Consider the following 14023-nt stretch of genomic DNA (forward strand, 5'->3'; position numbering starts at 1 on the left):
AGAGGTCCCTAAACTCCCTTCTTATCTAAGAAGCAAAATTGTGAAAGAAACAAATACACTCTGAAATAAGGCCTAACAAAACTGCCTTATCATTGCACACACCACCAGTGGGGACTGTAGCAGCAACACTCCTTTAAACACTCACAAGTAAGGAAGCCATGGGACAGGACTCCTTAAAAAGAAAAATACAAGAAAAGGAGAAAACCCAACCCTTTACTATGCACATGAGATATACGGAAACAACATCAGAAAGCCAGTTCGAGTTTTAACTACTGCCCTCAAAGTACTGTACTAGGAAGCGTATTCAGGCAAGCCTAGAATTAATAGTTCCTGCTTCTCTTGCACCACTGCTCACTTTCACTCTCCACTTCACCTTCAGGAACTTGTTCTTAGAACACAGACACCGGATCATCATTATCAGACACAATGGGGATCCAGAACAAACGGGCCACTTTTCCGTTTGGAATATTGTCATTTCCCCAGACAGCTGCCAACTCTTGTTCAGAACACATTCAGCACTTTAATTACCGCACTGCTATTACTGGGCTTACTCCAGACCGCTGGACAGAACACAGGCGAGGCAATGCAGTTTATTTTAATCCGTGGGTATTGTACATTTTCCTCTTTCCTCTGTACCCTCCACCTCTTGCTTTGCTTTGCCTTTTGCAAAAACACACCCACTTACCCACCCAAAATCATTTTAATGTGCTTTGGCCTTTGTAATTCTTGGTATGGAGACCCCAAAGGGAACAATTCCCCTCCCGCTTGGAGGACCTAACAATTGGGAATCGATCCGTTTGTGCCAAGGTTGGGGATCTGTAACTTTAAGAGCAGCGAGATCACAGGCCATGTGCTCCGTGCGAAACAAAAGCAATAACAAAGAGAGCGGAGGAAGCCTCGTCCTCCGGCCTGCCCCAGCCAAAACGGAAAAACAACGGGAAGGACAAGCAAGATGAGCACACACAAAGCCCCAATCCTACCTCCTGGTAGCAGATCCCAAGGAGGACCCCCCCCCCACACGAAAGTCCCGCAGAAAGAAATCAACCTCCTCGCCGCTATCAGACAAAGGCATCAACAACATCGGGAAGGAGCAGCACGTGTCACTGAAGCAGGAGAGGCTGCCCTCCTCCCAGCCTCAGCTGAACTCCCAGCAAGCCAGCACCCCTTACCTCGGAATCACAATCGCCTCTTCCTTAGCCAGGAGGAAAAAAGACAGAGGAAACCGGGCCTTTGAGGGGGTGAGCGGGCTTAGGGGCTATTTCGCTATGAGGAACAAGGAAGGTGCCGCTCACCTTCTGCAAGGAAGAGGAGAGGACGACCTTAGTTGCACACACACACCCGTCGCTGCAGGTGCAACACACCATCAAAGGCGAGGAAATGCCCCGGGCTGTGTTGGTGTTGGAGGGAAGCCGCAGTTTGCAATAGGGGCCCACCCGTGCCTCCCCACCCCCCGGAATTGCCGAGCAGCACCCGGACTGGCTTTTTATTTATTTAGTGTGGCTTAAGAGGACTTGATCCCCCGAAGCTTTGCAGCTCAACTGTCCAAGCTGCACGACCACCACCCCCTTCTCTTTCTCTCCTCCCACCCCATGCATCGCCAGCTTGCGGCTGAACGCATGCAATCACACCCCTCCGTCCCCGGGACCTACCTGCTCCGTTGGCTGCTCGGGGTGCAAATGCACCTAAATCACACCCCCCCCCTTCTTCTTTTTTGTCTGTTCGTGGGCGCCTGCTCTGGGCTCTGGGCCCGCGCCCCCTCCCCCGCCGCCGCGGCTGTTTCCGGTCGCTTCTTTTGTTTTCTTCTACGCTCGGGGCGAGCTGCAACCCTCCCTGAGCTCCCAGCTGAGCCGGGCGAGGTAGAAAGAGGGTGCCCCTGGCCCCAGGGTCTCTGGCCCTTTAAGAACCGCCCGCGCCGCCAGGGTGTAACAAACGGCGCATTTTATTCACAACATTCGGAGCTGGGAAAGAAGAGAGAGGGAAGAAGAGCGCGCACGCGCGCCGGCCTCCAGCAAGCCGAGGGCGGGAGCGCGGGCCCGGGTTATGGACACGTGACCAGGCGCGCCGCCGCGCCTCCCTCCCCAGCCACAGGCCGTCTTTGCGCAGCCGCGCTGCTGTCGCCGGAATCAGCTGCACGCGGCAGCAGCGGGACTTGCAGCTTGAAGAGGAGGTGTTAGGATGGAGCCATGGCAACTGGGGACGGAGCCTGGAACACGTTTGGGATACGGTGTGCCCAAGGTGGGGGCGGGGGCCAGGGAGAGCAGAGCAAGGAAATTCACGGTGCAACTTTATAATAAAGAAAGGAAAGGTGGTGGGACAAGGATGGACTTTGGTAATATGGCGAGGAACTGTGGCCCACAAAAGTTTACCCCATGATAAATTTCCTAATCTTCAAAGATGCCACAAGACTGTTGTACTTCCATAAGAGGCACAGTGCTCACTATCAACCACGCACTAGAGCAGCAAGCTCTAAAGATCGCAACTCCTAGGGAATCATTGCATTGGCACTCTGCTACCTCGTCTTCCTTGAAGCAAAAAAGCAACAGCAGCAACAAGGTAAGATGTTACAAACTCGGGTAGTCTCAGAAAGAGGAGGATAACCAGGAAGGATCAGTTGCATAAACAGTGCATGCAGCCATCAGATTGCTTTCTGATATAATGTTCCTCTGAGCAAGTGTAGTAAGCCTCCCTCGCAATAAAGATGCTAGTTACAGATAGGTAGCCGTGTTGGTCTGCCATAGTCAAAACAAAACAAATTCCTTCCAGTAGCACCTTAAAGACCAACTAAGTCAGTTCTTGGTATGAGCTTTCGTGTGCATGCACACGATACACATAAAGATGCTAGTTATCCTTGCAGGCCAGAAAGCATTATTTCCCAAGTACTTTTTTTGTTAGCAGCAAGAACCCATTCTTACCTAGGCTTGGTTGGTACCCTTTGGGCTTTGTCCCCAACCCCCAATCGCTCATACCTAATGGGCTGAGCCAGCCCCAAAACACAACAACACAATACATGTCTGGGGACAAGAGGGTGCACTCCAGCATTAGAGTTGAAACAATTCTCAGAGGGGTAGTCATGTTAGTTTGCTGCAGCAAAAGTAGCAAATATTTTTATGGCTCCATAAAGACTTCTAAGAAAATATCATGGCATAACGATTTGTGAGCTGAAATTGACATATTATGCATAAAGTGTAATCCTCAGTTGCAGATATATGCCCACATGCTTGTAAGGAAAGAAGAATTAAGCAGTGGGGTCAGGAGGAGATGAAATGCAAGAAATATTGATAGTGGTACTTCAATCAGAAGAAGGGTTGATGCAAAATAAGCACAGTGCTGTTAAAAGAGATGTGATATGTGGTGAAAAAAATCACCTTGACAGTGCTGATACACTACATGAGTACACTACACAGTGGGTGACATCCAGCAGTTGTTACACATAAGAGTAGGTCCCCTGATTGATGAGTACTACTTAGATATCACTCAGTGATTGTTGCATACAAGCACCCCAGCAGGATGCTTCTCTTTTGCATGAGAAATAGTAGAAAGGAGCACCCCAGATTTTATTTGCTGCTGAAAGGAAAGCAACCACTTTGCAAGTATACTTGGTAGGCAGCACACATATTTGCATACTTGAGAGTAAGCTCACTAACTTCGCTTATTTTTCAGTAAACACATGGGATTTGGCTTAATAAAATTTGAGCAGAGGGTGTGGTTTTTTAAGCCCTCTTATTTGAGAAATCAGATTTACAAGGGTGACTTGACAGTCCTTTTCATTTGCTCTTAGTATTACAGCCACTTCTCTAGGGCAGTAAAACTAGCATATATGAGGCAGGAGAAAAGTTGAAAAGGTTGGTGAAGGGTGGCAAAACAGCATTAGATTACTTTAAACGGGGGGGGGGGGGGGGGGCAACCAATGGAACTTCTAGAAATGTAATGCAAATATGTGACAATATACATACAGTGGTACCTCTGGTTACGTACTTAATTCGTTCCGGAGGTCCGTTCTTAACCTGAAACCGTTCTTAACCTGAGGTACCACTTTAGCTAATGGGGCCTCCCACTGTCGCTGCTGCAAGATTTCTGTTCTCATCCTGGGGCAAAGTTCTTATACCGAGGTACTACTTCTGGGTTAGCAGAGTCTGTAACCCAAAGTGTGTATCCCGAGTGTTTGTAACCCGAGGTACCGCTGTATCTGCATGGCATGCACGTACAGGGTAGCAAATACACATTTGCTGCCACATGGTACAAAGCAGCTCCAAGACAGGATGCTTGCATTCTTGACACTAGCATTATTCATCACAATCTGGGACAACTTGAATACAGTATTTACTAAGGTGTTCAAGGAGACTGAACACTAAGAAACTATGCACAGCATTGCAAGCCTAGTCCCTACTGGTTACTTTTAAGAACAAGCCAAACAGCTTACGAAACATCAATCAATATGGTATGATCTCACTTTGCAAGCCAATCTAATGGTGCAAATTTTCTGCAGTGAGAAATCCTACATAATTATATATTGAAAAACTTTGTACAGCAGAAAGCTTGTTGCTGTTGTAAGGGTCCCCCAAATCAAGAACAAAAATAAGTGATGTGTTTTATGTATTATATACTTTCCTATGGTCAGAAGATGGAAAACCATGTTTTGCATTAAGCAAAGATGTTAATATGAGAACATAAGAAATTATAAAGTGCTCAGGGTAAAACGGCTTTTAAAAAGCTGTATGTTGGTATAATATGGTTAGTGCCAGGATAAAACGTAACTGTGATACATTGGGTGCTATTCCACTATGTTTTACTTGGAGTAGAGCTATTGAAATTAATGAACTTAACTTATTCATGTTCATTCATTTTAATGGGTGTACTCTGAACAAAAACCTATTATATTATACTAGACACACAATAGACCTGCATTTCCCCCCCTCCCTCTCTCTCTCTCTCTCTCTCTCTCTCTCTCACACACACACACACACACACACACACACAAACACACACACAAAATCCTTGCATGTATTTTGGAAGTCACACTGGTCAGCATTGAGTACTTCTGCCAAGTTACCTCTATGGCTTGTTTATAATGGTGCATCTCACAGACAAACCAGTCACAATGTTAAATGTGTGTAGGTCTGCCTTTAATTATTTGTAGAGCGGTCACAGGGTGGGGATGTCCATCAGGACTGGGACTGCAATGCAAGGATGGGAAAGTCTTTAACTCTCCCCCCATCAGGTGCCACTGAAACTCATCTCATTATACAGTGAGGAAGCTACCCATGAAAAAGCTTACACCCTGGGGCCAAGAGTAGCTTCAGTGTCTCAGCCCTGGGGGAGGAAGTGTTTAGCTCTCCTCCTTGTACCTCACAGTCTTCCAGCTCTGATCAGAGCCACTTACCTAATATTAAAAGGACAAAAACCAGGCACATTAAATGCAGCCACATATCTAGTGTAATGCCTAGCTTGGCCCTCAAAATTTTCCACCCAGCAATAGAGCATTCTGACTTACTTAACAAGTGGCAGTTTGAACTCGTTTTTGAAAAGTTCCTAACCCTACCACATCTTTTTATGTAACTGTGCGAAGGGGCCCAAGAAGGAAGAAGCCAGACGACAAGAGGTCATGGATGTGTTTCAGAGTTTGTGGTAATTTCCCCCTCATTAATTTCCTCTTAATTAAATGTGAATGCTGGTATGCAGCAAGATTTATAAGCGTAGAGGAGTTTTCAGTGTCCTTTTAGCATTTTCAAATAAACAAGTATGATCTGGTAAAATATGCCTTGGGCCATTCATGTGTACATCGTTTCTTGCCTGTCTGGGAACCCTCCCCACTTTTATCCCCAAATTTACTGGGGGAATGTGGGGGAGAGGGGTGAAAAGAAAGCCTGCGGTAAGGACCATAGCCACCATTAGCCAGGGTGAGACAGCCCAACTCAGGCAGAATATTTGGGAGTTATAACAAAAGGGGGAGCAGCAAATGGTCAATTTCTCTGGTTCGCAGCCAACAAAACTGTCCCATTCACACAAGGACATCCTGCAAATGGAACTTGGTTGGCTACAGCTCTTAATTTACTGCATTTTTATCACCATGAGGCATGCCATTTGGGATTTTCTGCCTCAGGTATCCAAATGTCTTGGGCTGACTCCAGCTGTGTCAGGCAGCCACCAGCACTGCTGCTTCTAGCTCAGATGGTCTAGCAACCTCCCACTATTCAAACAGCAGGCTGTAAACAATTTAAGCTTGCCCTCACTAATCCCCTTCTGCTGCCCAGGAGCCAGAGTCTATGCCACCACCTCCTCATTTTTTCAAAGCAAGGCTAAGTCTATGTCACAATTACCAAAGGGCAGCGACAGTGTTGGTTGTTAAAGGCTGCCACTCTGAACAGGGCTGGGGGACCATATTCAGCTCAACGGATGTATTCTCTTGCATGGATAAGACCAGGGACAACAGCAGACAGAGCAGTGGATGCAGTGCCTTTGTACAGTAGGCAACACTGCAGCCACACAAGAACCAGAAGTCTCTACACATACTTCAGTCTTTCATTCAGGCAAGCAAGAGGGATCAAGAGTTCAAGGACACATTCCAACCAGGCAAAAGCATTCAAGAAGGATATAGAGCAGGGCTGGAGAAGGGGGTGGGGTGGGGTGGGGTGGGGGGCAGAGAGAGATCCCTGGAGGGCCACATTCAATCCCTGCGCCTGAGCTTCCCCATGCCTGCCTTTAGAATAAGCTAGACACACATCCATATGAATTCTCTCTTTGTTGCAGGAGCAATGCTGCTCATCAGAATCTGTAAAATAGGAGGAAAGGGGGAGTTTTTTGCCTTTGAGAAAACAAATGTGGCGTTGAGGTGTCTTAGCAACTAAGACGTTCATTTTGTTCAACCAAAAAAGATTCTTCTTAGCAAAACAAGAAGGGAAGTCAAATCTAAGAAACCTACACCTAGTTGTTACAGAGGTGGTCAGCTTCAGACAGCAGGTTGGAGCTTACATGGGTAAATTGGCTATAAGGGGCTGGGAAGCTCCCTGCATATAGAAAATTTGGTATCGGGAAAATGTCTCTCTCATCTAGGCAGCTCACAACTAGAAGTCTGAAATGGTACATACCAGACAGGTCTAGCACCTCTGTGAGAAATACAACAGTGTTGCAAGCAGGGTTGAAGCAGAATCTGAAGCATATATCCTGCATTCTCTACTTCCATTGTGTGCACTGAAGTCAACCAGGAATCTCCAAAAGGGGTGTTGCCCCCCTTAAAACTGCCATACAATATGAGCAAATTTCCCCCCATGACCATTCAGAAATATGGAGAGAAAGAGAGAGCTCCCACAATCACTATTTTTATCCTTGCTGCATTCCCTATTGGATGAATAGGCAAGATCTGTTAGGGGAGGGAGTTATTTAAATGTTATGCAATTGGGTGACTTCAAAAATTCATAAAAACATAGAAGCCGCAGTTGTTTCCCAACAGGAAAGATAACTAAAAATGCAAGATATACTTTTAAAAAGGGCGATTAATGTATTACTTTGCATGATTTGGAGAAGAGGAAGTGAAAGAAGACTTAGGAACATATTAGATGTCAGCTTCTGTCAGCCTCTTAAGAAAAACCTAATTTCACTAGAACATGTAGACAGCATGTACCCTTCTACTTTGTGAGTTTTGGAAGAAGACAACCACTACTACTTAAAATGTATATAGCACTTTTCATAAGAATTTAAACTGTTTCACATCGTTGTATTAATACTTGGGAGCAGCTGGGTGAAAAAGGCCAGCCTTACTGCCCATATCTTACTAATGCAAGCCTTGGCTAAGGAAAGTGGCTTGCATCCTACACACAAGAAGATGCACGGAGATACTTAAACAAAAAAATTAATGCAGTAAGTTCCTGGTTATAATAGCTAATTAATATCATGAGCATTTCATCTCCAACACCACTCATGTGGTTTGTTGGTTTTGTAGAAAGTATTTCCATTTGTTTGATATGTTTTGATAACCACAACAGTGAATGGCTTGTGAGGAGAGTTCCCACAGATTTGCTTTGTTTTATTTTTAGAAATGTTCTTCTAGAACATACACTGATAACAAGGAAACAAGTGGCCACATTCCACATAAAATGGGCTCAACTATGAATATAGCCTAGTTCAGGCTTGGCACTAAACCATGATGTAACATTAAAACTCTCTTTTCCTTCAGTAGGGTCACAAAGGGTTCAGAAGCCTGTTTCAAACCAGAGTTTGGATTTCTGTCCAAATCTTGAACTATGCTCGATCTTAACTGCTGTTAGTTGGAAAAAGCCTGCTTCTTAAACTATGGATTGACGTTGGCTTACTTCATAGGTAAGATCATGGATAGGCAAACTAAGGCCCGGGGGCTGGATCTAGCCCAATCGCCTTCTAAATCCGGTCCGTGGAAGTCACTCGGTTCCTACTTTCCCTGAACACAACCTCCTTAGGAGACCATCTGCTGCTGCAGACATTTGCCACTTCCCATGACCCAGGTATAAGGCCAGTTCAGCAAAAGCATTAGACTGTTTGGATTCCATCAGCATTTCTTAAGAATTCTCTGATCTAACAGGGTTTGTATTTAAGCTCTGAGTTGACAGAGGAAATGTTCAGCCCAATCTCTCCCTTACTTCAGCAAAAAACAATTTATACCAGAACCTCTCCATGGTAAAAAATATGTTATTGGTCCTAATTAAATGAGGGTGGTGGGAAATTATCTTTGTTTTTGCCCTCAAACATGGAGGTCTCCTCCTCCTGTTCCTATGTGCCATGCAAGTCAAAATTTATCCAATGCATTTATTGCTTGATAATAAACAAACAAATAAATAAATAATAATAATAATTTATTATTTATACCCCACCCATCTGGCTGGGCTTCCCCAGGCACTCTGGGCAGCTTCCAACAAAATATTAAAAGACAGTAATCCATCAAACATTAAAAGCTTCCCTAAACAGGGCTGCCTTCAGATGTCTTCTAAAAGTCTGGTAGTTGTTGTTCTCTTTGACATCTGGTGGGAGGGCATTCCACTACCAAGAAGGCCCTCTGCCTGGTTCCCTGTAACTTGGCTTCTGGCAGTAAGGGAAGTGCCAGAAGGCCCTCTGCGCTGAACCTCAGTGTCCGGGTAGAACAATGGGGGTGGAGACGCTCCTTCAGGTATACTGGACCAAGGCCGTTTAGGGCTTTAAAGGTCTTTGAATTGTGCTCGGAAATGCTTGAAGACTTAGCAAGTCACTACATAGTGTGGGGACTATAAAAGGACAGCCAATTCTCGGGTTTTACATCAGAAGGACCTTCCAATAGATAACCTAGATGCTTTGTGGCAAGCAGAGTCCTTAAAGGAATACAGAAGAGGTACCCCAAGTTGGGCTGCATAAATTCTGTGCAGGCACAGGGAAACCTATGTGATACAGAGCACAAAATTCCAGCTTTTTAAAAAATAGGTAAGTCAAAAGACAAACGTTGGGGACGGCAAGGATAGATTTGAAAAGGAGGTGGGAAAACCTAGCGTAAGAACTGAGAAGTTGATTGCTAGTTCCCTGTTCAAAACACATCTTAATCAGTAAATGTAACAAGCAAGGAAAGTTTATATGCCCCTGAATCCTATTATCATGTATCCCCATGACTGGGAGACTAAGCTCTTAAAGACGGACAGTGATTTGCTCCAATCAAAAATGTTCTTGCACAACTTGCATTAATTGTGTGATGACTACAGATGACAATTACAAATAAGGAAGTGAGGGGAGGGGGTCCCATAAGCATTGGGCAGCTTCAAAGCATTCTCCTGGAGGTTTGGGTAAGTTCTAACTTGACATTTTTGCATGCCTCTTCAGTTTCCCATGAACAGGAGAAATGGGACAAATTAAACAAAATATAATGTAAATGCGCTCAATATTATTTTCCTTATGCAGGTTGCAGGGTTTGGGCTTTTTCTACATGAAAGCTGGGAAACCTTGCCACATAATTATTATTTTTTTAAGTGCACACAGCCTTCACATTTAAAAAGGAGAAAAGTGTAAACATTTATCCTGGAACTCTTGCAGTTCACTAGTTTAATAGAGGATCCTGCCTATGCCAAGTAGTTCTTATTCCAGCAAAGCAGTGGGATGTGTCAGAATAACTAAGGAAATCAGAAAACTGCCTTTCATTAGTCAAGGCCCAGTGCAAACAGGGTGGCATCTGCTGGTGTTATTTGCCAAGCACATGGGCTCACGGTAGCCAGCATATCTCAACAGCAACCATCCACGTTTCTAGGCTTCTTTAACCATCCCACACTCATCGCTCTTCCAACGGGTTCATAAAACGGGGCTAATCGAATCTCTCTTAAAAACTCCCTTCCACTTAATACCAAGAAATCCACCGTCTCATCCTGCACTGCACCCCCCTCTCTCGTTAGCAAGGCTTTGGGCTTTACTGCCCAATCAATTCCCTGCAGTGGGGCAGCATCTGTCACAGGCAAAGGGAACAAGGCAGCCTCAAGGAGCAAGCATTGCCCTTGCACAAGCCTCAGATCCTCCTCCTCCTCCTCCTCCTCCCCCCCTCCCCTGCTCTTGTTTGTTATTACACGTTGCCTGAAAATGGGAGCCATAAACCATGTCGTTCAGCAGCAGTTGCTGAAGGGAGCGTCACTTCTACCGCCGTTTTTTACAAGCCAGATTTAGTGCCCAATGAAAGGGGAGACTGTGCCATTTATCTTTTTATCAGACTTCAGCATTAAAGGGGTGGGGAATACCAAAGCAACAAGCTCCACCACCACCATCTCCAGCATTCCTCCTCGGCTAAAGCAAGTTGTGCTCTAACAAGTAGGGAACACGTAACCCCCTCCCCAGATCAGCCACTGACAGCCTAATGCCCGCCAGATGTTATGGACTACAGCCATGCTGGCTGGGGCTGAAGCAAGTTGGGATTCCAAAACATTTGGAGAGCACCAGGTTGGCAAATGCTGTAATTGATGAATGACAAATGGGGTCATAAGCTATACATGGAATGGTGCATGAGGGTGAACCAGACACTTCCTCCAATTGCATCTGGAATATTTAAATGTGAACTCTAAATCTGCCACACCCCATCACTTTTCTGTAGGTGGCCAGAGGGATCATATGAGTATGGTCTGCTCACATGAACTAAAGTTCATATGGCAAGGTTTGTGCACAGTGGGGTGGGTATAAGAGCCAAAGGCTCGCTCCCCTCCAAGCCCCATCCCATGTATAAGTTACTGTATTTTTCACTCTATAAGACACATCAGACTATAAGACGCACCCAGTTTTTGGAGGAGGAAAACAAGAAAAAAAATATTCTGAATCTCAAAAGCCAGAACAACAAGAGGGATCGCTGCGCAGCAAAGCAGCGATCCCTTTTGTTGTTCTGGCTTCTGGGATAGCTGTGCAGCCTGCATTCACTCCATAAGATGCACACACATTTCCCCTTACTTTTTAGGAGGGAAAAAGTGAGTCTTATAGAGCAAAAAATACGGCATAGCCAGGCCATCTGCAACCCAACGCCAACATGGACTATCAATACAGTTGCTCAGAGGCTACAATACTACTCTGCTCTTCTCATAGGAACAGTGGGATACAAATGTAGCAAATAAATTAAGTTTAACCAGCCTTCCCAGACCTGGTGCCCTCCAGATATTTTGTACTACAACTCCCATAATCCTGGACCACTGGTCACAGGTGACTGAGGCTGATGAGACTTGTAGTCCAAAACTAAAGAGCACCTGGTGGGAAAAGACTGATCTGCCTAATAGTGTAATATATTAAGGCTCTTCCTCCCACATCCTTTGTAGTCAAGACACCTAGCAGCAAGGGGCTTCTCCAAACACTTGTATTATTAGCCCTCAAGAAAGCACTTTCCTTTGACAAGTGCATATACCACACCTTCGCCCAGGTAATTTAAATAAGGCCAGAGCACAAAGGCTATTGTTGGCTACCTTCACATGCTCCCAAACTGCTGGAAAGCCAAACCTGGAGGGGCACAGCCAATGCAGCTAAGGAACAAACTGTGCCTGACTATTGGGAAAGAAGGGACAATGAAGTTGACATCATGGTACACAGCAACTAGCACTAGATGGGAGGATGGGAGGGGAAGAAGGGAGTGCAGCGTAGGGGACAGTTTTCCTGGCACTTAAACTCACTGACACAGCATTGCTGTGGGCATGCAAATAAGGCTTAGGAGAGCTAGGCCCATGGGGACTGGGTGCACATCCTGTACAGGATGTGATGTGTACATGCTGTACTGGCACATGCCAAAGGAAGGGGAGAAACTCAAGATGAATGCACACTCACCTGCCAGTTCAAACCAGCCTTCTAGACAGGCAGGCCCTGAGAAAACACAGAGTGCATTTGCACAGACTATCTGAAATATTGAATGCCTTGCACAGCGCTGACATGACAAGTGTGCTAGCTTCTTTCCATATCAGCATTGTGCCACATTTGTTGTTCATGACAAAGTTCAGAAGAGACGTGGTCTCTCTCGGGACAGAAGAGGATGAAGAAGCTATGGTCCCTCCAGAGATTGTTAGACTCCCATCAGCCTCAGCCCGAATGGCCAGTGGTCAAGGATTATGGAACTGGAGTCCAACAACCTCAGGAGAATCAAAGGTTGACCATCCCTGTGCAATAACCACTAAGCACTCTCCACAGCCCGCATTGTGGGTAGAGGCTGAGATACATGGGGCCCATATGGCTGCCAACACTGAAAGGATGCAGTCTATCATGAAAACAACAAAAGCCACAGCTGTGCTGTTAAGAAGGAGCATTTCTGAAATATCCCTATCAAGCTGGTGCAACAGGAGGCTCAGTTCTGTTTGGCATTTCCTCCAAGAGGTCTCCTGTTAGGCTGCGCAGTAAAGTTCTCACAGCTCTTTCCATTCACTGCCTCTCCCATCAGGACTGGCAACAGAGATGAGAATTGCAGGCAATTCTATCAGGTGTCTCCTGGGAACTAAGTAACCTACTATCTTGAAACAGGCTGAAGCAAATTGTTCCCCATTCAGTTACCGTGCCAGCAGTTGCCCCACTGTTATTATAAATCATGTCTGGATTTCCCCTGTCCATTCCACAACCTCTCCGGCAAAACTGAACTTCATATCTGTTTCTTCCAACAAAGGCTTCCTTAAGGCTTTCCACAACTTCGGAAGACCAGTAAACACATATACACACAAGAAACAAAGAGGCCTGTTACACTTTTAAAGACCAACAACTTTATTGTCGTATAAACCTTTGTGGGCTGCAATCCACTTCATTCAATGCATAAAGTTTTCTTTTTAAGGAGACAGGAAAAATAAGAATTACTTTTTAAGCTAAAAACCAGGAGCAAACCATAACAGAAGGTCCAGATTCCGACTTTGATGGGCGGCATCCTGAAATCAAGCGGCCAATGATGACATATAATAAAGCTCAGGGACAGGCAGTTTGCGCTATTTGTATTTTAGCTTCTGCTATGAACCCAGGCTTATTATTTTAATTGTGATGTGCCTAATTACCCACATAGCACTACAAAGTCACCAGAACCCAGAACACTCACCCTCTGAGTAGAGCTGTCAAAAAGTGCAGAACTGCAGCTGCTTTCCCTATTTTGCTTGACTGGCAGTGGGGTCAGATGACAAAACATTTCTTCCTAAGTGCTCTGTTACAGTAGTGTAAAGCACATTTGCACTAAGGTACTTGAGAGCAAAGCACAAATCTATTCCTCATCTCCACCTAGAGAGCCATGAAGGTATTGCTTGCCAACGGTCAGTACTTTCTGGGATGGATCTAGGGCCATGGCCAATCATTTGCTCCACGGCATGGGGGTAACTGTCTGGTTTATCACCCCATGACAATGAACAGTGGCAGCACATTGCTCTCATGTCACTTGATTGCTAGTCAGGAAAAAACAGCATCTCTGTTGAGCAAAGGCAATTGCCAAGTTGCCATGGGGCAACAGATTCTCACTATGTTATGCAATAGAGCAATAGGGCTAGCCTTAGCAGGGGATGAATTCCTCAGGTAACGTCCCTATACTTTGTGGGCGTTACCTTAGCCTGGTATGTTGTGAGTGGGA

At 45.4% G+C, this 14023-nt stretch overlaps 2 protein-coding genes across 4 annotated transcripts in view; both read right to left on the bottom strand.

Moving 5' to 3' along the window:
- Positions 1-14023, bottom strand: part of KIAA1191 — a 263656-nt gene that overhangs the window by 116622 nt on the left and 133011 nt on the right. The gene's annotated exons all lie outside the window — the stretch shown is intronic.
- The window catches only part of RNF44 (ring finger protein 44), a 57350-nt gene that overhangs the window by 38279 nt on the left and 5048 nt on the right, over positions 1-14023 (bottom strand). The window contains exon 1 of one of the 3 annotated variants that reach the window (XM_081850242.1): positions 1650-2006. The exons of the other annotated variants lie outside the window; for them this stretch is intronic. The gene's annotated coding sequence lies outside the window, so the exon portion shown is untranslated. Of the gene's footprint in view, positions 1-1649; positions 2007-14023 lie in introns of those variants that run through there. 3 annotated transcript variants of the gene reach the window in all.

This window comes from Podarcis erhardii (genome assembly GCF_964252035.2).
Source record: "Podarcis erhardii genome assembly, chromosome: 2".
Taxonomy (NCBI): Eukaryota; Metazoa; Chordata; class Lepidosauria; order Squamata; family Lacertidae; genus Podarcis; species Podarcis erhardii.